At 43.4% G+C, this 13,614-nt stretch overlaps 1 protein-coding gene and 1 long non-coding RNA gene across 2 annotated transcripts in view; one reads left to right on the top strand and one right to left on the bottom strand.

The window, feature by feature from the left end:
- The window catches only part of HIPK3 (homeodomain interacting protein kinase 3), a 94,496-nt gene extending 87,797 nt beyond the window's left edge, over positions 1-6,699 (bottom strand). Inside the window, exon 1 of the mRNA XM_059931357.1 lies at positions 6,335-6,699. The gene's annotated coding sequence lies outside the window, so the exon portion shown is untranslated. The remainder of the gene's footprint in view (positions 1-6,334) is intronic.
- On the top strand, positions 6,415-9,955 carry LOC132370746 (uncharacterized). Its single transcript, XR_009504698.1, has 2 exons — positions 6,415-6,735; positions 9,671-9,955. It is a non-coding gene; the product is annotated as an uncharacterized LOC132370746 (long non-coding RNA).
- Positions 9,956-13,614: the final 3,659 nt, after the last annotated feature.

The following is a 13,614-nucleotide window of genomic DNA, read 5'->3' as shown; positions in this document are numbered from 1 at the left end:
AAATTTACTTCCTCAAAGTAGGGATCATCATGTCTTACTCTCTTCATTCACAGCACAGTACACCTTGCACTTAATGGGCACTCAAACTAGATAATATAGTTTTCAAACACTTATTTTATCATTGTTTTACCTGCCATAATAAAATTCATTTATTTGCGGTCAGAGTCTGTGATCTAGCTACAAAAAAAATATTTAAAGCATACTAACCAGATTAAAAAGCTAACACTTTTAAACCCAATACTATTCTTATCTAACTTAAAATACAAAACTACAACTAATATACTATAGAGATAGTTGTACTGTCTCCGATGAAACTGATTACAAGTTGGCTCAAAACGTGTTTGTTTTGTTTTGTTTTGAGAATGTAGTAAAGCGTAGCATCATAGCAATAGGCTATCTAGCATATAACCTGTAATTTCAATTGTGATTTTAAGTCACTGTACCCTATTTAATCTCAATAGAAGTTGTAATAAATTACAGATTTAAAGTCCTCAGAAGTATTAAATTATACTCTAAAAAAATGTCTGTAGAAAGTCAGGTTCAATTTTCAATATGTTATCAGTCCATCTGACTTATTAACTATTTAAGACTGTAGCATTATTTATCTAAAGTAGTATAGTCTACCAAACCTACAAGACTCTTACTGTATTATTAAACAGATAACACACAGTCAAAGTAGGCACAAATGAAATTTTTACGCCTTTAAAATAATTGCTTTATAGGGGAGAAAACATTTTCTAAGCAAGTTATTTTCTGCGAAGTTTACTATTCTGTTTTTTAAAAACTGCAACAGATTTTGTTTAATTTATGAATAATATACAACAAAGTAGGAAGAAGTTGAATTTAAAACTAATATTAGTGTCTTTAGTAAATCAAATACTTTTTTTAATTTCTAAAAGGGAATAACTGGCTAGTCAAATGCAGCCAAGTTTTATATTTTCTATCAAATTCTAAAGACAATTTTCTTGGTAAGCCATATGTAATCAAATATAGTTTATAATAAATGACTACAAAATTTTAAAGGGGGGGAGACAGTGACTCATATTTTGTTGATTTGATTATTTCAATATCAATCAAGCCTAAACTATTTTTTTTCCAATTAGAAAAGGTGTTCCAGCATTAATAATTATATAAAATAAAGAATTTATCTGACCACCTCTGGCAATCCTTTATTTTCAATGTGACCAAGGGTTATACTAAATAATCAGTCTTTCACAATTTAGATCCTTACCTAAAGGAAAAAGGAGAGCTCAAAGGAGCAAAGTATTATACTTCTCTTTATGCTTCTCTAAATCTCCACTTCTTTTAGGTGTAACCTTTTTGGTTAAGGAGACAAAAAAAAAAAGACAAAGCAGCAAAGAAAATGCAACATGAAAAAGTATCTGGAAATCTAATCTTCAAAAGAAGAGATGGCGCTTCCTTGGTGGCACAGTGGTTAAGAATCTGCCTGCCAATGCAGGGGACACGGGTTCGAGCCCTGGTCTGGGAAGATCCCACATGCTGCAGAGCAACTAAGCCCGTGTGCCACAACTACGGAGCCTGAACTCTAGAGCCCACGAGCCACAACTACTGAGCCCACGTGCCACAACTACCGAAGCCCTCACGCCCAGAGCCCATTCTCCACACAAGAGAAGCCAACGCAATGAGAAGCCCATGCACCACAATGAAGATTAGCCCCTGCTAATAGCTACCACAATATTTCACTGACATTATAACTAAGAGAACCCTGGTTTCTAGCAACTTGAACATTTAAATCAAAACAGATTTCTAAGTCTCCCAAATCCAATTAAGTCACCCCCACTACAGCCCAGCTTTTTCTACCTCATCTGTCCCCCTACCTTCCCTCCCATTCAGTCTCCCTTAGGAGTGAAAAATTCTCAGAAAATTAGAGAAATTATTTGGGTCAAAAAAAAATACATTTCAGGTAAAAAATATTATCCTTGGTTTGTTTCATTTCAAAGACTTCTCTGTTAGAATAAGATAGCTTTCTAAAGTATTGACTTGGCGTTAACTACTAAATATAAAACACAAAGTAAATCAGTTTAATGACTTAGCTGTCCCCAAACTACAAATGCCACCCTAAAAATATAGTATTTCCAATACTCATCCAGTTCTTTTAATTTCCACACAAGTAGTAAGAACAGAGGCTCTAACACCCTAGCATACAGTGGTATGCTTCAGAATCTAGGCAATATGTTGCCTTTGTGTAGTGACACATGGCCCAAGTATCAACTGAGGAGAACAGCATGATCTGCTAAATCAGTCAAGGCCTAATTTAACAAACATTTAGGTAAAGTGCATTACATACATCCTCTAAATATCTGTTCTAGCTTGGTCCTAACAGTGATTAAGATAAAGCCCAAAACAACAGCTGTGACAAAGCTACAGAAGCAGCACATTAACATTAAATTGTTCTTCCCCAAACCACTCTTTCTTTTTTTTAAACAATTTTATTTATTGATTTATTTATTGGCTGTGTTAGGTCTTCGTTGCGGTGCGCGGGCTTCTCACTGTGGTGGCTTCTCTTGTTGCGGAGCACGGGCGCTAGAGCACGCGGGCTTCAGTAGGTGCCGCGCGTGGGCTCAGTAGTTGTGGCTCATGGGCTCTAGAGCGCAGGCTCAGTAGTTGTGGCTCACGGGCTTAGCTGCTCTGTGGCATGTGGGATCTTCCCGGACCAGGGCTCGAACCCGTGTCCCCTGCATTGGCAGGCGGATTCTTAACCACTGCGCCACCAGGGAAGCCCCCAAATCACTCTTAATTATACCAACCCAACCAAAAGAAGTGGACTGTATTTCCTCAAGTCGGTCACATAAGTGCTTTGGCTATCCTAAAATCCTCCACTGATTCAAAACTTCTACTCCAAATCTATATTCCCTATATTCAACTTATGTTAAATGCTTAAAGGTACTAGACAAAATGTATTTTTTTAAGCAGTTGAATCCAGAACCAGTAAGGACGTTTCAAATAATTTATTTAGACTTACATATGTATCATACAGAAAGGGTTCCCCATGACACAGCTTTCAGCAAGTGGGGGTGGGGGGCGGGAGGGAACACCCTTTCAAAAATAATAAAATACACTGACAGCTTCCTTGATTTTAACAAAGTTCTAGGAATTTGTCAAAAAAGTAACTTCCAATTTAAACATACCACACTGGGACTTTCAACTTCAGATATTAGGAAATTAGGACAGCTGCAAACCCAGAAATTATACATGAAGATTTCTTTTGGCAGCAACAATATAATCATGTAGCAAGTTACTTTATGTCCTTTAATAGTTAAGAGGCAAGAATAATTCTGAAGGAATATTTTTAAATGGGGAAAATTTCACAGTTCCTTGGAATACCTTTAAATCTAAATATTGCCATGACATTTTCATCTCCAAATTCAAACGTATGTAAAGTTTCAATGGAAACTATTTTTAAAACCTTTGAATTAACTAACCACCGAAAATGCAATTCTAATCTACCATATCATCACCCTCAGTGGTGAACTGCTACAATCAGAAAAGCATATTAAGAAAGTTAACTTCAGGGCTTCCCTGGTGGCGCAGTGGTTGAGAGTCTGCCTGCCAATGCAGGGGACACGGGTTCGAGCCCTGGTCTGGGAAGATCCCACGTGCCGCGGAGCAACTGGGCCCGTGAGCCACAATTACTGAGCCTGCGCGTCTGGAGCCTGTGCTCCACAACAAGAGAGGCCGCGATGGTGGGAGGCCCGCGCACCGCGATGAAGAGTGGTCCCCACTTGCCGCAACTAGAGAAAGCCCTCGCACAGAAACTAAGACTCAACACAGTCATAAATAAATAAATAAATAAATAAAAGACCGTGAATTTCTTTAAAAAAAAAAAAAAAAGTTAACTTCAAAAGTTACCAAAGGGGGTTCCTTGGTGGCGCAGTGGTTGAAAATCTGCCTGCCGATGCAGGGGACACGGGTTCGAGCCCTGGTCTGGGAAGATCCCACATGCTGCGGAGCAACTAGGCCCGTGAGCCACAACTACTGAGCCTGCGCGTCTGGAGCCTGTGCTCCGCAACAAAGAGAGGCCACAATAGAGAGAGGCCCGCGCACCACGATGAAGAGTGGCCCCCGCTTGCCGCAACTGGAGAAAGCCCTCGCACAGAAACGAAGACCCAACACAGCCAAAAGTAAAAAATAAATAAATAAATAAATATTAAAAAAAAACAAAACAAAAACAACTCACATTAAAAAAAAAAAAAAAAGTTACCAAAGGGTGAGAGAGTGGCATGGACATATTTACACTACCAAATGTAAAATAGATAGCTAGTGGGAAGCAGCCGCATAGCACAGGGAGATCAGCTCGGTGCTTTGTGACCACCTAGAGGGGTGGGATAGGGAGGGTGGAAGGGAGGGAGACGCAAGAGGGAAGAAATATGGGAACATATGTATATGTATAACTGATTCATTTTGTTATAAAGCAGAAACTAACACACCATTGTAAAGCAATTATACTCCAATAAAGATGTTTAAAAAAAAAAAAAAGTTACCAGAATAAGTCATTCTAATATTCAAATGGAAAATAACATGCAAACAAGTATTCCACTCAATGGATGTGAAACAGGCTTGGGAAACAGCATTTTAGCACTCTGAAATTTACATTTTCCTCTTCCACCCTTACATATAGATGCCCTCAATGCTGATGTATCAAATATTTAAAACGAAGCTCAATCAAAAAGTTCACTTGACAGCTGTTGCTATTTTAAGTTGCAAGAAAAAAAAAGGGGGGGGGGGCGGGCTTTCAATAACCTGCATTCAACAAATACTTATGTGCCCTGCCATACTAACTACAGCAATCTACCTCTGTAATTTGCACCGTTTTATGATACCCCATGACAGAAGATCCAAAAAATTAAAATAGTATGATCTGAAACTTCTTTTCAAGCATGTTTACAAGAAGAATTATCTCATAAAAACCATCCACTTTTATGTGACTCTAAAACTCCATGCCCAGAAGCCAATGACTAGTTTTTAAGCAATATAATGACAAATTCAATGGAAAAGATATTATGACAATAGACTAAGGCTGGCTCACCATGTTATGATCTGCTTGCCTAATATGCATGTTTAGCTGGTCAGCAATGTCCAAATATAAATCTGAAATATTTAATGGCTGGTTCTGTTCTAGATTTCAAGCTCATTTTATCTTTCTAAAACATAGTTTTAATCTAAGGCTCTCCACAAAAAAATTTTTAAATACAGTCCCTAGAGTATAAAAAATTAAGGAACAAATTATTCAATTTTCCCATAAATGCAGAAAAAAACCGCACAATGAAATGTCCAAAGTATCAAATATATCAGCACACTTTTACCTTAACACAAATTAAAAACAAGTTTCAAAAATAGAAGAAAAATAAACTTCAATGAGGTTGAGCATTATGTTTCATAAATAAGAGTTCCCTGTACTTTAGGAATGAACCCATAAATATACCAAAAAATACTCTGTTGATTTAAAAGTAAGGAACTTTATTTGGTTGGTTACATTTCAATTACTCTTAAGTGGCATATAAAGACATAAGGTAACCAACAAAACTATAAAAACTATGTTTCAAAAAAAGGTCAGTCTTATTTTGTTTACTTAAATACTAAGTTTAATCATGACTTATCAAAATCTTATCATGGCTCACTGTATAAAATTAGCACCGCACTTGCAAGCATAAGCAGAATCTAGACTTATCAAACATATGGTGAGGCATGCCTAGCTTCTGAAAAATCAAATGAGAATGCAGGATTAAAATGTCTTTGGTTGGGTGACAAACAAAAAACGATCCTGTTTAAAAGTTTGCATCAAAAATTTGATCAAGAGAATCTCTTAAAATTTTAAAGCGCCCAGCAATTAAATCTTGGAAATAAACTGAAATGGTTTAAATATAAATCCTTCCACTTCAGAAGCTAGACCTAACAAGCAAATACCTAAAATAGAAAAAAAAAAAAAAATTCACCCCCATCTCCAAACTACTAGAAGGTATGCATAAACACAGGCACAGGCTGCTCTACCAGCTAACTTTTCTGGCCCTAGACCAAAGAGACATCAAAGCTGACAACAGAACCAACCATGAGCTTGCCCTGTAAACTAGACGATAATCTGAAAAACTTCACTGTTGCTAAAAGAAGCTCCTTTTAATGAGAAGCAGCGAACGGCAGGTGGAAAAATAAATTCTAACAGGGCAGCAAGAGGTTGTGAAAACACGGTTCAAGGACTGAACGTGTTATGACTACTCTGTAACAGGTCCAAGGTAATTTACGCACACACCCTTCAAGCGCAATTCCTCAAGCAGAGATAAGATTGGGAAACAACAGGCTTCGGCCAAGAGCCACATACCATTTTAAAACAGTCGTCTCCCTCCCGACAGGAAAACATACATTCTCGCTCATCCAAAGTCTTTCCGCGAGTTCTCCGAGCGCCGCGAAGGGAAGCGGGCGGCCGCCACCCTAACGAGAGACGCCGGCAGCAGACCCGCCGCGCGGCCGCCACGCCTTCCTCAGGCCGCGGCGGGGGACGCGGAGCGGCGGATCACATTTCTCCTCCCCAACAATCACACGCACTCACGTCCCCAGAGGTGACACCCTCCAAACCCGCCGCTCGGCGACGCTGGGGACTGGGCCACAAAGCCAGGGACGCAGCCATCGGCCGCGGCGCTCAAGTTGCGTGCGTGCGTGTGTTTGTGTTTGTTCCCCTTTAATGAAAGACAAGAGGTCTCCGTAGTGACGGCCCAGGCTGCGGTGAGGGAAGAGGCCCCATGTGGGACTAAACAAAACTTCGGTTGCTGGGAAGAGCCGTTGCGCAACCCTGGCAGGGGGCGGCGGGGGCCGCCCGGCCTGGCCCAGCCCAAGCGCGGCTTCCCCGAGGTTGCGCCACCGCGCGCAGGAACCACGCGCGGCCCCCGCGTCCGGCGGCCTCGGGCCCGGGGCGCCCCGGCCTCAAGGGAGACGCCTGGCCCCGCCACCCCGCGGGGACCGGGACGGAAACGCGGGGCATGAGGGCACGGGGATGCGGATGGGGGTGCAGGACGCGCAACGGGTGCGGGCCGCTCCGGGGACGTCGGGCCCGCGAGGGTCCGGAGGAGGGCCCCGCTGGCCAGCCCCCCCTGGAACGCAGGCGCGGCCGGTGGAGCCGGTCCCCCCGCCCCGGGGTGGGGACGCCCCTCGCCCCTCGCCCCTCGCCCCTCGCCCTATTCCCTTACCTTCCTAGAGGCCTGCGCTCTCCCCTCTTCGGGCGGCCGCAGCCCTGAGCATGTCCGGGGTGGGTGCGGGGCCGTGTCGGGGACAGGGAGCCAGGCGCTTCAGCAGGCGGCACCACCCAGCCCGGGCTCAGCCCCTCTCCGCGGCCGCTGCCATCTTGTCCTGGCGGCTGAGAGGAAACGGCGAAACACCCTCCCCCGACCGCTGCTGCTGCTGCTCTGGCTGCTGAGCGCCGGGCCCGTGTCCCTCATCTTCCTTCCCGGGGATTTGGGGTGGGGATGGCTTGGCTAGGGCGAAGGGGTGGTGAGAGGTCGGGCGGCCGGCCTCCCACTGCTGGGGCCTACGGGCGGCGCGCGGTGCGGGGCCCGCGGTGGTTGGGGCCCATTCCTGACGCCCCCGCCGAGAGAGGAGAAGGAAGACAACAGGGCGCGGCGGCGGCGGCGGGGCCCGCGGCTCGGTCTCCTCAGGTCGCTGCGCTGCCGGCAGTCGTCACGGAGGCGGCTACCGCCGGCCGCCCCACTCTCGGGCCCCTCCTCCGCGCCCGCCGGCCTCGGTCGCCGCCTCCGCAGCGCCACCGCTCGCCCGGCCGCTCTGCGCGCCGAGCCCGGGCGGCCCCGCTCGGCTCGGCCCGCGGCGCCTCTGTGAAGCCCCTCCCCGGGGCCCGCCCGCCCGCGGCCGCGCCCTTGTGTTGATAGCTTCGAGCCCGCCTGGCGGCCGGCGGGAGTCTGACCCGGAGCTCCCTCACGCCAGCGCCCACTTTACTGTTCCGAACCTCAGTCTTCGGCCCACTCCGCCAAAAATATATATTGTAAAAGGATCCTAACACCAAAGAAAGGCTGAAAATGCGGAAGCGGATTTTACAGGCCTTTCGAGATCCCGTAATCATAGTTTCCCCTGCCACCCCTTTGGGATCTGTTTCTTGGCTTTTTTTTTTTTTTTCTTTCTTTTTTTAAGGTCTAATAATAAGGGGAAATGCTTAAAGTGAACAATCCTAGTCTAAAATAGGTCCTTCCCGCTCCCCCATCCCAAAGGGTCAAGGGTTAAGGGTTAAGGTAAAATCAGGTTAAAGAACGAGGAAAAGGCCCGCGTGGAAATTTTCCAAGAGCATCTCTGTGGTCCAAACCCCCGTAAATATCAAGTTCACCCACCTCTGCGTTGATAATTCTCCATCAAGGTAGTCAGTTCCACTCCCAGAGACTAGTTACCTCCCTCATGGAGACTAGGAAATCAACAGAATGGCCCATCTCAAACAACGGAATCACAGAACCATAGAATTTTAGAGATGAAAGAACGTTAGAGATCCTTGGTCCAAACTCTTTAAGTAGGGCAGGGGTTCAAAGAAGTTTAGGTTACCTACCCAAGGTTATACAGCCAAGCCCAGGTCTGCACTCCCTCGCTCCTTCTCTTACCTATCAAACAACTGACCTTCTAAGTATCATTCAGAGTTAATCTTTTTAAATATTCGTTTCTTTTTGTCCTGAATTAGTGTTTAACCTTTTGGGAACACCTTTCTCTGAGGAGTGGAAGTGCCCTCTCTTTGTTCCCTTCATAATCTTCACTAGGAGGATTGAACCTACCACACAAGGATTTATCCCCAGACATTTTCTATTGCAGTAACTGAGGCAGGGCCTAAAGGGAGTGGCAAATTGCTGCATATTTAATTCCACACCTTGACTCCCTGCTGCTTTTCAAACTGGGAGAAGAGTATTCTGAAGAATACCTTTAAAAGAGAAAAAGGATAGTATGCCCTGAGGCAGTAGGAAATAACATTTTCGAACAACAGTTTTCTTCAAGTTAGGATAACCAGTTGCAAAGGTTTCCAAAATAGAAAAACAAAACACTGACTGTCTCTCAGATAGCAGCATATTAGCCATTCCTTTTTACTTAGTATTTAGTTACTTTTGATTTTTTTAAAAAAGTAATAGTTAAAAGAACCAAAAAAGGATAAAAACATGACTCAAAGGAGAAAGTTACAATAATAGAAAAATCTATCAGTGAAACAAGGAAAATATTCCACTAGAACTTCAAACTTTCAGAATTTTTGCAAAACATTTCTCTGGGTCACCCCTAATGGAAGGTTTCCATTCTCCTTATTACAGCATTGCTACATCTATGAAGGAAGCTGAAAAGGGGAAGGATTTTTTTTTTTTCCAGGACACAGTAAGTTCCAGGAAAGGATCCTGTCATCTTTTTTTTTTTACGATTGTATTGTGAATGCCTAATACACTAGCTGATTTATAATAAGTCCTTAGTAAATATAGCTGAATAAGTAAATGAACACTATTAGTTCAGGTCTTCCTCCATTTTATACCTATTGTCTCCTAACTTAATCTCTTTACCTCCAATCTCTCCCTCTCCAATCCATGCAGAACACCAACCTCCAGATAATTCTTCAAAGCCTCTGATTTAGCCAGTTTATGAAATTTGTTTTAAAAAATGGAAAATTTTCTGTGTTAAGTTTTTTTTTTAAATGCAGATTACTGCTTCCCTGGTGGCGCAGTGGTTAAGAATCCGCCTGCCAATGAAGGGGACACAGGTTCGAGCCCTGGTCCAAGAAGATCCCACATGCAGCGGAGCGATTAAGCCTGTGCACCACAACTACGGAGCCTGTGCTCTAGAGCCCGCGAGCCACAACTACTGAGCCCACGTGCCACAACTACTGATGCCCGCGCACCTAGAGCCTGTTCTCCACAACGACACCGCAACTAGAGAAAGCCCACGTCCAGCAACGAAGACCCAACGCAGCCAAAATAAATAAAAATTTTAAAAAAACAACAACAATGTTGTGATAGTTTAAAAAAAATAATAAAATAAAATAAAATGCAGGGCTTCCCTGGTGGCGCAGTGGTTGAGAATCTGCCTGCCAATGCAGGGGACACGGGTTCGAGCCCTGGTCTGGGAAGATCCCACATGCCGCGGAGCAACTGGGCCAGTGGGCCACAACTACTGAGCCTGCCCGTCTGGAGCCTGTGCTCCGCAACAAGAGAGGCCGCGATAGTGAGAGGCCCGCGCACCGCGATGAAGAGTGGCCCCCGCTTGCCGCAACTGGAGAAAGCCCCCACACAGAAACGAAGACCCAACACAGCCATAAATAAGTAAATAAATAAAAATCTTTAACTTAAAAAAAAAAAAGCAAAGGTAAAAAAAAAATAAAATAAAATAAAATAAAATAAAATGCAGATTACTAAATTGTACATGAAAAAAAGTTTATGAATAAAAAGATGATAGCCAAAATATTTCATAGTCTTTTCATTCAAAAATATTGCTTAAACACTATGTACTAGGCACTGTGCTATGATCTGAGAATACAGTGGTGAAAAGTGAGACACGCTGTGAGCTTATATTCTGTCTAGAAAGTTGGCTATCATACAAATAATTAGTAATAATAACAGGCATTGTAAAAGAGAAGTACAGGGTGGAAAGAGGGGACAGAACAGGAGAATCTAATCAAATGGGGGGCGTGGGGGGGGACAGGGGGGTGGGGAGCCATGGAAAGACTGGTTCATTTCTCATCCTCCAGGACTCACTAAATGCTCACTTCCTCAGGGAAGAATCTCCTGACTTCTCTGACTAAGCCAAATTTCCATATATCTTTCCTCTGTAGCATTTTTCTCAGTTGCCATTTTATGTTTATTTTCTGGTTGTTTGATTAATGTCTACCTCTTCCACCAATAAGAAAAGTAGAGAGCACATCTTTTTTGTACTCCATTGTATCCTCAGCACTGAGGCAGTGGTGCATAGCAGATGATCAACAGGACCAGTTATATACATACAGGTACAGGGCCCAGTACAAAGTGAAAAAGTGGGTCCCCTTGTTCAAAATTATTAAGGATTTCAAGTTGGTGACAGAGGAGAGTGAAACCAATCATGGGGACTTTCTAAGCACAGGACTATGTGCAAGTACACAGGTTGAATTAAAGTTGAGATCTAAAGGATATAGGAATTAGCCCAAAGAAAGAGAGAACACTTGAGGGCAGAAGGTAAGATTTATGCAAAAGTCACGTAGAAAAAAAAATGTGATAAAGAGTACAAATTTGAGAAACTGATAGTTTTTAGTCAGAGTGAGAGGATAAATCAGAAGCAGATGAGGGTAGAGGGAGAAGCAAGGTCCAGCTTGGGATCTAGGACTTCATTCTACTGGCAAAGGAAGCTATTGAAGGATTTAAGGAGAGACACAGCATGATCAAAGAAGCTATAGGCTTTGGTGTCAAAACCATCTATTTTACTTCTTTCCACTTTTCTGTATTTTTCAAATTTTCCTTTCAATCTCATTCAGAGTAAAAGCTAAAAAAAACGTACAATGGACCTAAAATGGTCTATAAGGCCCACAAGGAGCTCACCTCCCACTTTCTGTCTCCTCACTCCACCCACAATTTCTCAAAGACGCCAGTCACTCTCCCTTCTCAAGTACCTGGATCATTCCGGTACCTCAGGTGCCTGAAACATTCCCTAAGTATCCACGCACCTCCTTTTCAGGTCCTTAGTCAAATTTCCCTTCTCCATGCAGCCTTCCTCAGAAATAACCACCTATCTATACACATAAACTCCCCATTTTTTATCCTTATCTTTATCCTTAAGTTTTAGCACGATCTAAGATACTATTTTATAGGTTTTCTTTCTCTTCTACCTACTCCTCACCCTGACCCAGACAGTAAGCTTACAAAAGTAACAATATAATATTTGTAAAATGAACAAATGAATTTTCTCTGTAAACAGTATGAAACACTCCATAAACTCAGAGTGCAAACAGTCACAGTTGTTTGAGATCACCCAAATGTGAAATCCAAGACCTCTTTCCCTCCCTCTCTCTCTCTCTCTCCCTCCCCCTCCCTCTCTCTCTCTCTCTCTCAGGTCTTTCCCTAACCCCCACACCCCAAAATTACTCCAAAGGAGGACAGCACTCCTCCGACTTACCTTGTGTTCATCATTGCCCTGTTCCTCATTTAGCACCTAGAGGTTCCAATATGCAGAAATGGCCCTCCCCAGCCTTAGGGGATGAGGCTGATACTTCTCCAAAAGAACCTTGGAATTTTGTCACAGCCTGAGTCATCAACCCACATTCCTGTTCCTCAAAGAAATTGGGGATTTGTTGCTGTAGTTGCTGTCTTCCTCCAGACCCTAGGTATCCTTTCCTGCCTTGGTGGGGAGTGGGGAGAAGAGGACTTAGTCAACCAGAAAGAGCTCCCAACTACAAATCTCTGAGGGGAGAGGTTCAGCAGGGAGCCTCTGTCTCCACCCTCCTCGGAGCTCCTGGCCATTTTATGCAAATAATCAACTTTCTCCCTTGATATCAGCTTTGTGTACCTGGGCCTCAGGGATGGGCAGGTGGGATCAGAAAAAACGTTCCTTCTGGATTGTCTCACTGCTGCCTACATTTGCATGACAGAAAGACCCACTCAGGTAACTCTTTGTAGCCCGTAGATCTGTTTCCATTCTTTAAAAAAAAGGTTCCCACTAAACACAGATAAAAATAACCTCATCTTAATCTGGAAATGCACAAATCTCTCTTTTTTTTTTAATTTTTTTTTTTTTTCTTAATTTTTGGCTGTGTTGGGTCTTCGTTTCTGTGCGAGGGCTTTCTCCAGTTGCGGCGAGTGGGGGCCACTCTTCATCGCGGTGCGCGGGCCTCTCACTGTCGCGGCCTCTCCCGTTGCGGAGCACAGGCTCTAGATGCGCAGGCTCAGTAGTTGTGGCTCAAGGGCTTAGTTGCTCCGCGGCATGTGGGATCTTCCCAGACCAGGGCTCGAATCCGTGTGCCCTGCATTGGCAGGCAGATTCTTAACCACTGCGCCACCAGGGAAGCCCCACAAATCTCATCTTAATTTGGGAGTTTGGTACTACAGTCAGCACAAAAATCTCATATAGCAAAATTCAACCTTGATTTGTGAATTTCCAAGGTATAGTAACCATTGTTTTGTGCATATAACCCTACACAATAATATGTACATATTAATGATCTGCTATTTGTAGGTAGTCATAAGGTAAATGTTTCATGTGTTTCACCTCTTAGAGCGCTTAAGAAAATTTATGAAGATAATACATTTTCAGCTTTTCCAGTTTCATCATCTTCTTAAGATGGAGTCTAGCAATCACTCTCTTTGTTACAGTTTTTCTGTTAAATCTTTAATTTCTTCCTCCATGATGGTGAAGACACTAACACACCCACTCACCTGACACCCAAATGATGTCTCCTTTGTTGAAGAATCCTTAAAATCCTTGGCACATTATTTCTATAGATAGGTTCATTTGTGTCATATTTTAGCTTCCACATATAAGTGATATCATATGGTATTTGTCTTTTTCTTTCTGACTGACTTCACTTAGTATGATAATCTCTAGTTGCATTCTCCTTCAAGTTTGATTGAATCCATTGCATCAGCTTCTGGAGAAGAAAGGCCTGCCGGCACCCATTCTGTTTAC

Source organism: Balaenoptera ricei, chromosome 8 (assembly GCF_028023285.1).
Source record: "Balaenoptera ricei isolate mBalRic1 chromosome 8, mBalRic1.hap2, whole genome shotgun sequence".
Lineage (NCBI taxonomy): Eukaryota > Metazoa > Chordata > Mammalia > Artiodactyla > Balaenopteridae > Balaenoptera > Balaenoptera ricei.
The sequence above is the reverse complement of the archived record's forward strand: the minus strand, read 5'-3'. Positions and strand labels throughout refer to the sequence as shown.